This window comes from Pelophylax lessonae (assembly GCF_965119305.1).
Source record: "Pelophylax lessonae genome assembly, chromosome: 11".
Lineage (NCBI taxonomy): Eukaryota > Metazoa > Chordata > Amphibia > Anura > Ranidae > Pelophylax > Pelophylax lessonae.
In genome coordinates, this window is record NC_138778.1 from 99,764,638 (window position 1) to 99,777,453 (window position 12,816).

The 12,816-nt window shown below is 39.9% G+C and overlaps 1 pseudogene across 1 annotated transcript; it reads left to right on the forward strand.

The window, feature by feature from the left end:
- The first annotated feature begins 432 nt into the window (after window positions 1–432).
- LOC309567393 lies at window positions 433–3,302 on the forward strand (annotated as a pseudogene). Its single transcript has 2 exons — window positions 433–1,195; window positions 1,353–3,302. The product of its transcript is annotated as an uncharacterized misc_RNA (transcript).
- Window positions 3,303–12,816: the final 9,514 nt, after the last annotated feature.

The following is a 12,816-nucleotide window of genomic DNA, read 5'->3' on the forward strand; positions in this document are numbered from 1 at the left end:
TTCCCCCCACAAGGTTGGCAGTACAATTCCCACCCACAAGGTTGGCAGTACAATTCCCACCCATAAGGTTGGCAGTATAATTCCCCCCACAACATAGGTTAACAAAGACAAAATGTAAATTAAAGTATCACTAGTACCGCATGTAGCAGTTCTCATGAGGGGAAAATTTGTGTAATGGGACCGCTAAACATCATGTTACAATATCAGGCAGGCATTACTCATCTGTCTCATGTTTTTCTATTTTTTACTTTTGCTAAACTACATATTTCCAGTGTGTCATACGCATCTGTATTTTTGTGAAAAATATATTACACAAAATCTTTTCAAAATTTTTATAATTTTTTTATTTATTCTCAAACAACTTTTAGCATGCCATCGTGCATTATCAAGGGATGTGAAAGTCGGCGGAGAGAGGGAGACAAATCCATCAGTATGCATGGTTTCCCATGGGATATCAATCGGATCAGAAGATGGCTAGTCAACAGTGGTCGTTTCACAGACAACCTAAAAGAGATGGTACAAAAGATATTAAAAGGAAAATTGACTGACAACTATAGAATGTGTTCACTTCATTTTGAAACACATTCTTATACATATGATGAGGATCGGCGGAGACTAAAGCCTGATGCAGAACCTACTATCTTTCTACCATTTGCTTCTACATCATCCACAGCAGGTATCAATTTACCATCTACATCAGCATTTGCTCCATTGTCTACAGTGCAAACATGTGCTAGTATAATCACTTGCTCAACACCAACTACATCCGTGGTAACATATACCTGTGCATCTTCTACGTCTACGCATGTTACCTTTGTATCTATGCAAACACCAACCTGCACAACAACAGTGATGGCAACGCAATTTACAAGTCTCCCGTGCTTAGCTCCAAGCATCCCTGGACCTCAAGAACATGTAGATAGATCCTCATTATCATTAGGATGTCAAGTTGACATTATTACTGATACTTCAGAAATAAATATGGACTTGGCAAAAGCAGGACCATCATCAACTGTTTTGCAAACAGACAGCAATGAACCATCTTTAAAAAGAATGGGAGAATCTACACAATTAGAAACACCAAACAAAAGGAAAAGCAGTCAAACTATCAGAGATTTTGCAACCAACACCACACCCTTCATTTATTTTAGTCCGAGAAGAAAAGAAGCATTTGAACGAAAAAGAAAACGCTCAAGTATCTGTCGAAAAATTATTTCGGATGAGGAAGTCTCAGAGGCTTTTCAAATTGTTTTGACTAAAGATACTATGCAATCAGAACATTCGGATTTGGGAATAGCTGAGCTTGTGGATAAAGCAAGCGGATTCAGGCTCGAATATTCATTTAATTCAAGATACTAGCATGCCAAATGAAATAACAGATAAAGAAGAAATAATTACAGCCAGACAGAGTACTTCCTTTGAGCCTTTGACGTCTACACCATCAAAAACGTATTCTATGCCTGGCTCAAGGAAAATAGCATTTCAAAAAGAACATAACTATTTTTCTAAGCCTAAAGAGCCTGAAATGTTATCATCTCTAGATTTTGATGTTTACCCGCAATCGACTTTAAGTGTGCTTCCAGAAATGCCAGAAATGGTAGGAGAACTTTCACCAATTCGTGCATGTGAGGATGAAGAAAATGAAGTTGAAATAGAAGATGCTGAAACAACCATTTCTACTTTTATTGATATTGAGGACACTTCATTTCATCCAACAGAATGTGAGGAAGAGGCAGATGAAGATGATGAGTCGAGTAGTGAGGATGAGGAGGAAAAATTGCATGACGAAAATTTTCAATGCCTATTTGATGTAAACGAGTATGTTGTAAGAGATTTAAAATTTCTCATATTTGAATCTTGTTTTAAAAAACTAATCAGCATGATCCCTTGCTCCGTTAAAAGAAATTGTCATGGACATTTGACGCGTTACAAGAAATACTTTTTAGGGAGCATGTTTTCTTTAAGTGTAAAGGTGTTCAGAAGGTCATGTGCGCCAAATATGGAAGTCTCAACCTACAGTCAATAACAAACCTGCAGGAAATTTGTTGTTGTCCGCATCCACTGTACTGAGCGGCAATAGTTTCCGCAAAATAGAAAGTATGTTTAAAATTATGAACATGAAAATAATATCCAAATCCACTTTTTTCACTTACCAAAAGCAATATATTTTTGCAGGAATACATCTAACCTAGAAAAATGAACAGGAAAACTTACTCCAAGATATAGGTAGGGCTCCATTATACCTAACAGGCGATGGACAAAATGACTCACCAGGATTCAGTGCGAAATATTGCACGTATACACTGATGGATGCTGATTCAAAAAAAAATTGCGCTTTTCATGTCCAACAGTTGGAACCCACTACCTCATCTGTGGCATTAGAAAAAATTGCCTTCAGGAAGACACTACAGCAGCTGATTGATAAAAACATGGATATCTCGACAATTGCCACGGACCGCCACATATCTATCAGAAAAAAATTTGCGAGAGGAATTCCCATATATTGACCACCAATTCGATGTGTGGCATTTGGCAAAATCCGTGGGAAATAAGTTAGCTACTGGGGCAAAAAATAAAAATACAGAGGTGTTACTATCATGGATTCAGCCTGTCAAAAACCACCTATGGTGGTGTTCACGCACGTGTGAAAGAGACCCAGAGAACTTGGTCGAGAAATGGAAATCAGTTGTGCGGCATGTAGCAAATGAACATGCGTGGGAGGAAAATTCTGTATACGCCCAATGTTACCATCCACAACTGACCGAGGAACAAAAGGAAAAAAAAAATGGCTTGTTCACGGGTTGCCAGCACACAACCATTTGTCCAAGATATGTTTTAATCCTGTGATTTTGAGGGACATAAAGCAGTTGTCGGATTTTTGCCATACTGGTGAATTGGACATATACCACAGTGTATGTCTAAAATATCGGCCTAAACGGATACACTTTTTCGTTGACTCGATGATTGCCAGAACACAATTAGCTGCCTTGGACCATAACAGGAACGTTGGTCGAATCCAAGCCACGGTCAAAAAAGCATCGGCAGTCAGTCAACCAGAGGGCTCTCAACGACACTCCTTTGTTTATTCTAAAGCACGGAGAGCATGGTTGGTTAAGGCAATGTATGAACCTACATCTCAAGATTTTATGGCTGAAGTTTTGGACAATGTGTTCAAAGTTCTTATTGACCCAACACTGTCAGATTGGGAGTCACAGAGAGGGACATTTTCAAGCAACATTGCACCTGTGCCAAAACCGGACACTGCAACATTACTTGAAGAGTTCCAGTCTAGATTCCACTAATTAAACTTATTTATTCTTGTTATGGACTATCATTATTCATATTGAAGGACATCTGTCATTATCATGACTTGCACTAAACCTATTACTCAGGCTTGTAGTGCTGGTGATGCTGATTAAAACGATACTTACCTTATGAAAAACGTTGCAGGATTTTGGAAGAAATCTTATGTTTTTTTGTTATATGTAAATCACATGCTTGTGGCTCAGTGTTACTCGGTGACGTCACTAATGAATATTCTTGCCTGCCTCCTGTCATGTCTGCTGGGGGGAGAAGGTGGCTTCAAGGAGGACCGCGCACCTCACATGCGCAGCTCCCGTAATGTAGTCAGATGAGGCAGACATGACGTCACTGAGTCCTATAGGGGCCCAAGCCTGTGATTTATATAGAACCAAATAAAAGGATATCTCCCCAGACGCTGCAACGTTTTTCAGAAGGATAAGTCGTGTTTGAATCATCATCAACCGCACTACAAGCCTGTGTAACAGGTTTAGTAAGGGTGATGATGATGGCAGATATCCTAAAAATGTTCTAAGTTGTTAAAATTTTAAGTTTTTATACCTCATAATAATACACATATGTTATATATAGTACTTTTTTTTTTTTTTTAAATCATAACCTTTATGTTGTCACTTTATTAAAAAATTATTTTGATTGTTTTTGGTTTTAATTTTTTTATAATATTTTAAAGAAAAACAAAAATAAACTAAAAGAAAAAAAAAAAAAAAAAGGTTGTATGTTTAGATTAAATTCATATCACACAGAAGTAAATTTTATAAAATATATTTTATTAAATAACATAGAAATAATAAATATATAAATAATTTATAATTATTTATACATAAATAAATATTAAATATAATATATCTCTAATAATCCTTTTTAATAGTGCAATAACATTTGCTACAGTAAAATTGTCAACAATAACAGCTTCTCTAACCATTATTTATACTCAGGACCGGCAGGTTATACATATCGACATGCTCTCTGACTAACATGGGTAAATCTTTTAATACTTTTAAGGAAAACCGTCCTATATTGACTACCTCACTATCCACAGGTAACTGTGGATGATGTTGGGGACGGTGATTTAAATGAATCCATATCCTTGCCTTTATCCATCTAGCCATTTGCCATCAATTTTACTTTGCAGTATATGCAATTTAGACTATAACTGGCACAGGCGGGGTTTACTTCAACCTAATGACACTGTGATGTGAGTCACTCCTGCCCCTCAGCTACGCTTATGATTACTTATTCCCCGTCCCTACAGCTACCTGAGGCCAATGAGGTACTGACATCACATTGACATTAGGCTGAATAAAACACTGTGCCAGTCAGAGTATAATTGGCATATACCGAATAAATAGTCTTGTTGAAAAAAGGCTGGTCGGATAAGGGCATGGTAGGGATCACATAAACCAGCGTCCCCCGCACTATCTAATGTAACGTGTGGATAGTGAGGTGTTAAATATGTGACGGTTGTCCTATAATTAAACACTTATAAACAATAATCCACAATATGTAATAAAATGTAAACAATGTATTTTATAATTCTTTTTTTTACAGCTGTCTTGTGTTCAGAAATTCTGAGCAAAAGGTGGTCTATTAGCATTGTAATCACTGAACCACTGAAAACCGGTGTATTGGTTTTCCATATCAGGGAATCTGGTACGTACTGCATAACAAGGGGTAGCTCCCAATCTGTATCTGGTACGTACTGCGTTTATTACACACGATGGAATCGGAACCCGGTTGCCTTTTCCCAGAAATCCATAAATCATTGCAGTAAAAAAACGATAAGCAATCCATCGATAGTTTCTGAAAAATAACAAATTGGCAGCGTTGATTATATAAACATAAAATAAGTAATACCCAGATTTACCAACATTATGTAAACTACACCCCACACACAATGTAATATTGGGTATAGTGAGCATTTAAACCCCACAGTTGTCCTACTGTGGTTTTGAAGAGGATGCATTTAAAGTTAAAAATCATATTTCTCAATGTTAAAGCCCACTGTTCCATAGATCAGTCAAACGCCAGTGTGGTGTAAATTCGCAATTCAAATTTTGTTACATTCTGTGACTCGTGTAGTTTCCTAAACGGTGTCCCTTTTGGGTGGTGGGAAAAATTGTTCTGGCACAACCGGGGGCTTTGTTAGGCTTGGTTTCACATATAGCAGTATTCCGGCACAGTTTTCCTCCAGCGTGCACCGGAGGGAAACTGATGCTAGAAATGATGCCATTCAATTAAATGGGACATTTCACAATCATCCTGCGTCTAAATGTTGACGCTGGATGGTTGGACATGACGGAGGGCACCGGACAAGGGAACGTAGCTTGCTGCGTTCACCTGTACATTGCCCTGAAAGAATGGAAGCCACATGCCATACAACTGATGGCAAGTTGTCATAAATTGTGGAATCAGTTGAGTAGAGATATAAGATGAGTTCACCTATGTCGGATTCCAGACATATGTGAACCCAGCCTAAATGCATATTTGAAAATTCTATTTCTCAATTATGAATTTGACTCCTTCTATTCTGAGTTTTTTACCGCCCCCTGCAGTGCACTAGCCATCCACTTACGGTGTACTTCAATACTCAGAAGAGATGGGGTTATAAATGATGTGATTTTTTCTGATAACATTATTTAAAAAAATGATAAATTACAATTAAACACTAATTTTATAGAACAATAAATAATTTATTTGTACTTATGCAAAAGTCATGAAACAAATGCGGGCTATTAAGATTCAATTTACTAGTTTATACGTTGCTCAAGGGGGGTAGTTTAAAAAATAGTATTCATTTTTTTTTTTTTTTTTTAATGTTCTAGAACAGTGTTTCTCAAGTTCAGTCCTCATGACCCACCAAACAGGTCATGTTTTCCAGATTTCCTTAGTCTTTCACAGGTGATATAATTATGGTCAGTGAATCAGTCATCACCACAATTATATCACCAGTGAAAGACTAAGGAAATCCTGAAAACACCACCTGTTAGCGGGTCCTGAGGACCACGCTTGAGAAACAATGTTCTAGAACTATAGGGGGCTTCATAAATAAAACATGTCAGAAAAAAATCATTTTAGAAAATGGTTGTCAAAATTTACGCTCCCTCCCTTCTTATCTCTCTACTCTGTTATTCTAAAAATTTAAAGAGACAAGAAAATACATAATTTTTCATTTTTAATTAAAAAATTATTTAAAAACTTTACCTATTTAGTTCACGATTAAATTCTCTCTGTGACATCTGGTCAACAAGGACAGTGTAGGCCTCGAGTGCAGCTGTAGAAAGTATTTGAATTTCAAAATGAGGGTGTAAAGTAACACATTTGTTTTCTCCTCTGTAGTTATTAATTTGTGAAAATTCCCTACAACAAATACTTTCTACAACTGCACATGGGTTGACAGCATGTACATTGGCACCAGTGAGTGCTTCCAAATCTGCCTTCAGGGTCAGGGATCGTTGCAGGCCGCTCTTCACCCGGACCCCATTCAGGGTCGTTTTGGAAGCAGTACGGATGCAGTCGATTCTCTTCATCAATGGGAGACTGCAGGCGATGTAATTGTTTTGAAGGAACTAGAAAATAAATAAAAAGTATATAATTAAAATACAGTATTAAACTTTATAAAAAAAAATATCAACAATATTACTTCAACAATATTACTTGTATAATCTATTATAAGCATAGGAGATATATTTAAAAACAATGGGTTGTATTTTAAAGTTATACTTCCACGCTTCACTTTACCTCCTGTGCATAAATTAACATGATGGAGATAAAACAAAATAGAACTTGGACAATGAAGTGATGGACAATGGGAATATAATGAACTAGGGACATAATTCACTTAAATTTCAAGAATAAATTTTGACTGTTATAGGGGTATTCCTTGATGTTATAATTTTGTCTATACTATTTTTATCAAATACCATTTAAAAAATAGAGCGTATAAGAGGAAAGATCTATGGGGTCCCACCGCTGTGTACACAAGAGATCTTGGTGTAGCCCAGCCACAGTAATTTTGTAATAGCGAGTGGGCTCAGGGACAAAGAGTGACAGTGACATTACGTATGGTACACTCCATTATATTATATGCAAGATGTAGTGATAAAAGTGTTGAAATTAGCACTTTTACTTCACGCCCCTGTCCATTTCACATTCAAAGAGGGGTCCTTATGTGACATGACTATGATGCCAAGTAAGCAGCTGCTGGCACACTATGCCGGGGGCTGCACCGAGATCTCTGATGTCCCCAGAGCAGATCATTCATCTTGTTCCTTAGGCTTTTGATAGGGGATAACATAAAAATACTACAGACAAATCACATATGAAAAAATGAAAAACTCAACTGGTCCCAGTTACCAGTAGGGTTGTATGAGGATGGGATTTTACCGGGTAGGTTACATAGTAAGGTAAGCAATTGTAATAAAATTCAAAATTGTTTATTACATAATTACATAAAAACAGGCATGCATCAATACAGCCAATACACAATGAGTAGCATACAACAGATGCATAGATGAGTAATTGTGCAGCTTAGTCCGCTCATTCAACGCGTTTCGCAAGTAAATATACTGGACGTTGCTTCATCAGGAATGAGTGAGGATATTATTCATCTATTATGCTTATAGATAAGAAAAAGCACAAAATCAGTTATGATAATCACAAGACTATATCACAGAGAAATTCATGGATTCAAGGTTAACAGCTTACCATACATTGTAGATACGTTTAATACATATTCAAGATTTAGAATGGACTCCAAGTTATGGAATAACTCCCGTGGGTTAACACGCCCGAAATCTGACCGCAACCACCCAACAGGTCCTATTGTTCCAGTCGGGGGTGGGCCAAAATAGTACAGCCTGGACCAGCCAATTGTAACGGTTAGGTTCCGTGGCAGGAAAGGGACCTCACCTTAGGTCAACCATTGATCTTATATAAAATAATTGAATAGCAAAAACAGGGGGAAGAAGAAAAAAGGAAATCAGCAGCTTAATCCCATTTATCAAAGCACAATGGCTGTAGCCCCAAATATTTATATATGTGGGTATCGTTTTGCAGTCACCCATGAGTCCGGTCATATGGTCTCTAACGGTTAAAATATTGACTATTATGCCAGGTTATGCCAAACATTTACTAAAGATAGTGCACTTGAAAAATGTGCAGTAGCAGCTTATGTGCCCAAATGGCCAGTCAATCAAGCTAACCATACCTTAACAGAAGATGAACAAAGAGTGGTTAAATATTTGTAGTATTGCTAGCCCCCCAATCTAAATGGGGCTCTTGTAAACATATATAAAGGTTCCAATTTTAGCCTCCATTCTACCTATTCTTGGCAGGACATAAAGGCATGTCAAATAAAGGACTCATTTGTAGTGACTAGCATTTCAATACTCCACCATATAATACATCTGGGTTTTTCTCCGATAACAGGCCATATTTACCTCCGGGTTTGGGACGTTAGTTCCACCGTTAGCCATGCGGTAGCACGGGAAGAGCCGCTGCTGGCGTCCTCCACGTGCGCTCCGCTTTTATGACTGGTCCCGCCGGAAGTGACGCCACATCCGCCTGTGTCACTTCCGGCGCGGGCGCATTACGTAGCCGGCCGAAATGACGGAGGGTGAACACACCCCCCGGTCACGCGGTCCGCTATTTAGGGGCAAGATCGGAAGAGGCACAGCGCCCAACAAGTGGACGCTAGCCTCTTGCTTTGCGCCCGAGACTGTACCTATGGATAAAGGGCCAGTGTGTCCCACAACGGGGTTAGTCAGCTTGGAATCCGAATTGCAATCAAATGAAAATATTGCAGACAATTACATACTATCACCAAATAATAAACATCACATCAGCAAGAACAATTATATATAATATAATAATATTGAGTACAAACATACTCATATGGAACATATATTTCAGCAAAAACTGTGTTGCATAAGAAAAAAAAAGGGGGGGGGGGGAAAAAGAAAAGGGAAAAGGGCAGACTATAGGAAGGGTTTGAAGGATACGGCCGTATTAAGGCCTGGCCATGTGGTGGCCTGTAATTTGTAAATCCATTTTGATTCACGTTGCAAATTTTTTTTATCAAAGTCATCCCCGCGTGGATTGCTGGGGATCACCTCAAGTACAGAAAAACTAATAAAGTCAGGATTAAAACTATGGTGGGTGCCCACGTGTTTGCAAATGGGTGGAAAAATTAAACCCACCTCCAGGTAGTATAAGTGATCTTGAATGCGTTTTGAGAACCTCCTCTTAGTTTTTCCCACGTAGAATTCCCCACAGAGGCAAGTAGCTAAGTACACCACACCCTCCGTGGAGCAGTCCACGTAGAAGCGGCATCTGAGTTTTCCCCCCCGGGGGAGGGCAACGGTCCCACCTTCTCGTACCCAGGGGCAAAAATCACATCCTCCACATCTAAATATCCCTCTCTTTACCTCACCATCATCCTGCCGTGGAGGTGGTAGGTAGTGACTGTGGACAAGTGTGTCCCTGATTGATCTGGGTCGTCTGAACGTGATCTGTGGCTGAGAAGTGACATATCTAGCAACAATTTGGTCATCCCGGAGGAAGTGCCAATTGTTAGCCAGAACTTGTCTAATTAAAGAATGATGAGCGTTGTATTTTGTAATCAGTCTAGTTATCCCTCCAGATTCACGTTTTTTTGGGGCAAAAATAAGTTGATCTCTTTTAGATAAGTTGGCTCTCGCGTAGGCTCTTTTGAGCACCTTATTACTATATCCTCGGGCCCGTAAGCGGGTACGTAAGGCATCAGCTTCAAGCTTATAATCAGCCTCCCTGGTGCAATTTCTCCTCAGCCTAATATATTGGCTATATGGGATACTTTGCACCAGGGGGCGAGGATGTCCGCTATTGAAGTGCAGTATGGTATTTCCTGCAGTGCTTTTACGATATAAGGAAGTGTAAATAGAGCCATCCTTATTCAAAAAGATTTTTGTATCTAAAAAGGGTATAACCTCCTGACTATGTTGCATGGTAAACTTAAGGTTGAACCGATTTTTCGCTAGGAACTCCATGAATTCCTGTAATTCAGCCACAGACCCCGTCCAGACGACCAAGACGTCATCAATGTAACGTCTCCACAGGGCAATATGGTGAAGAAACGGGGTCGCCTCCTCGTCCGCAAATAGGGACATTTCCCATCCCCCCAGGTACAGGTTGGCATACGATGGGGCACACGAAGTCCCCATCGCAACCCCCTGCACCTGGAGGAAGGTTTCACCATTGAAAGTGAAAAGGTTAGAGTGGAGGATGTGATGTAACAATCTCAAGATGAAATTGACATGTGGCCAACGGGTGCGTCCCTGCTCACGTAGGTAAGTACCAATCACCTCAAGGCCCAAAGAATGAGGGATGCTTGAGTAAAGTGCCTCGATGTCAATGGCCACAAGGATCGAGTTTGTGGGTACCGTTATACCCTCCAGAATCTTTAACAACTCGAGTGTATCCTTAAGATACGAAGGTAGTCTAGCTACATGCGGCCTTAACTGGCCGTCAACATACTGACTGGCTGTTTCAGTTATGGAACCCACGCCCGACACTATGGATCATCCTGGTGGTGGCAGGACGCCCTTGTGGATCTTAGGGAGTGAATAGAACGTGGGTACCACAGGCCACTTCACAAATAGGAAATCATAAAGTTCCTTATCTATTATGCCATCTGTGAGGGCTTCAAGTAGGAGGTTCCCAAAGATAGCATTATTCTCTTGAATCAAATCCGAAGAGACCGGAAGATACCACTCCCTGTTGGAAAGAATGGCCATACACATTTGCTCGTATTGATTGCGATCCATAACGACCACATTGCCGCCTTTATCAGACGGTTTGATGACAATGTGGTCGCTATGGATCAAGCAATCGAGGGCTAGTTGATGTTCCCTACTCATGTTTGGGGCGAAGGAAACCCTGGCTGGTATTTTTTCGATGTCTTTTAAAGTTTGTTTCAAAAAAGCCCAAATAGATGGGCAAGTCTGTAGATTGGGGAAGGCCTTAGATTTAACTTTAAATTTTGGGGGACTTGGGATTGCATCCGACTCCTCATCACTTGATGAAGAAGGTTCTTCATTTGAATCTCCCTGATACTGCTCGTTCTCATCCAACAATTGCATGAGAATTTTGAGCATTTTAAAGTCCTGGACTTTAAAATCCTTGAATGCTTCCTCCCCACCCGAAGTTTTAGTGCCCCTTTCCTTATCATAGATATATTTGAAGGTCAAATTTCTTGAAAAAAGGTGTAAATCCTTCACCAACTCAAACTTGTCCAATTGATCCGTAGGGCAAAAACTTAGACCTAAGGCTAAGACCTCCATCTCCACAGAGGATAAGGGGGAGGATGAAAGATTAACCACGTCGAGGGTATCTGGTTTTATGTTAGTTTGATCACATGGGCGTCCAATGTCCCTGACCTTTTGTCTCCCAGCGACGGCTGCATACTGATTGCCGCCGGCACTGGGATATTTACTAAAGGGGAGCCCCCATCTAACGAATCCGAGATTGCTACATCTCTATTTGTTTTATTTACTGCTCCTGTGCTAGGATGCAGGGGACCTGCAGTTGCTCCGAACATAGATGTACGGGTATATTCCCCTTGTTGGCCTTGACCTAGGCCACCATTTTTTAATAAGTTGTTCGATTGTTTTAGTTTGGGGGTGGTCTCGTGTGGGGACACCTGTCGCTTACTAGGTTTACTTGGGGGACGCATATCCATGCGATTCCCCCTACCTCTAGTGGATGGCCGTCCTCTCCCTGGTTTGCCCCGGAGTGCCGAAGTATTCATTATTTGTGAAGAGGCTGTGGAAGACAGGGATGTATCGGATTCGGATCTTGACAATGTAGTTTCTATAGCTGACCAGTTTTTTCCTGCCCTTGCATTTCTGGACCAGGCTGGCCTTTGCCACCTGTAGGCGTAACCACCCAGCCTGTCCTTATGAAATTTGTAATCTTTTTTGAGGACTAAACTTTTATTAAATTTTTCTAAGTGCTGAATTAATTCCTGTTCCCTTTTTGAGAACTCGGTGGTTTGGGAGTTCGGTTTCTTATCTTGAAGGGATATAATCTCCTTTTCCACCTCCCCTAAATCTTTTTTATATTTGCCTTTTAGAAGCTCCATCAAGTGGGCTGTACAGGCTGTTAAACTTAGTTCCCAAGCCTCCCGAAACTCCAAATCCGAGATCTCAAAAGGAGGAAACACTTGTATACACAACCCTAACGGGTTGATACCTTCTTTTAAATATTTATCAAAATATCTTACGTGCCAGCCAAGGTTTGATTTGCGTTCCAACAATCTTTTCATTTTTTGGAAGTACACCTCCGTGTCCACATCCTGAATCGAGTTGGACACACAAGATTTCTCAATGGAGTCCAAGAATGATTCCCAGCCCTCTCCACTTAATTGGGCCATTTAACCAAATCACAGTTCCTACCTGTCTGTCCAAAAAAAAAAAAAAAAAAAAGGGATGTGGGAAGGTTTCAATGGACAGCACTGAA